This window comes from Elephantulus edwardii, unplaced genomic scaffold, assembly GCF_000299155.1.
Source record: "Elephantulus edwardii isolate Elephantulus edwardi_28Jun2011 unplaced genomic scaffold, EleEdw1.0 scaffold00418, whole genome shotgun sequence".
In the NCBI taxonomy this organism is placed as follows: Eukaryota; Metazoa; Chordata; class Mammalia; order Macroscelidea; family Macroscelididae; genus Elephantulus; species Elephantulus edwardii.
In genome coordinates, this window is record NW_006400168.1 from 331,450 (window position 1) to 332,339 (window position 890).

Below are 890 nucleotides of genomic sequence, written 5' to 3' on the forward strand. Positions count from 1 at the left end.
GTGCAACCAGAGTGCTCCTTAGAGTCTAAAATAATGAAACTTTGACTCACATACACTGGAAATATTGTCAGGAGGGGCGAGTCCTTGGGAAAATGTAACTTTCTTGGCAATGTAGAAGATCAAAGAGAGATCCTCAACATAGTAGACTGACCTCTTTCTTTCCCTCCACCATCGTGTTTTGTGCAGTCCTGTTTTGTCTTCATTATGTTTTCTCATAAGACTTTCAGGATCAAGAGGTTCCTGGCCAAGAAACAAAAGCAAAACCATTTCTTAATGGATTCAAATGAAAACTGGCAATAAAATTAGGTACAACTCCAAGAGGAGACATTGGAGAACTAAGCTGGGTCTCTAAAGAGCTGCATGCACAATGGCAGCACACATATTGAACCTAGGTTTAAGAGCACTGCACAATGTCAAGCTGACTGACATGCTATAACATCAAGTTTAGAATGATGTCACAATCTGCTCATTTCCCATGGATTGCGTATGTCTTATGCATCCACATTTTCAATAAATAGATGAGACCTATGGAATAGAAACAAAAACAAAGTGGTTTGACACATTTACAGTAACAAGGGTTTGACTATTGCAAGAGACATAAGGATGATGCATGATACACAAGGTTAAGCTCTAGTGGCTTAGAAGCAAGAAGCTGCACTGCAGTCCCAGACGTATACGGTTTGAATCCACCAGATGCTTTGCTGAAGAAGGAGGGGCAATCTCCTCCTGTACCAGTCAGATCCGATTTGGCAGTACACGCATACAAAATAATAATAAAATAAAATATTTTAAAAATCTGTTCAAAGAGTCATTATGAGTCATAGTCAACTCAGTGGGACACACAAATAATTAAGATAATATTTCATATATATGAAGTTCAAAAACAGGCA

At 38.5% G+C, this 890-nt stretch overlaps 1 pseudogene; it reads left to right on the top strand.

Moving 5' to 3' along the window:
* Nucleotides 1–204: 204 nt before the first annotated feature.
* On the top strand, nucleotides 205–352 carry LOC102846388 (annotated as a pseudogene).
* Nucleotides 353–890: the final 538 nt, after the last annotated feature.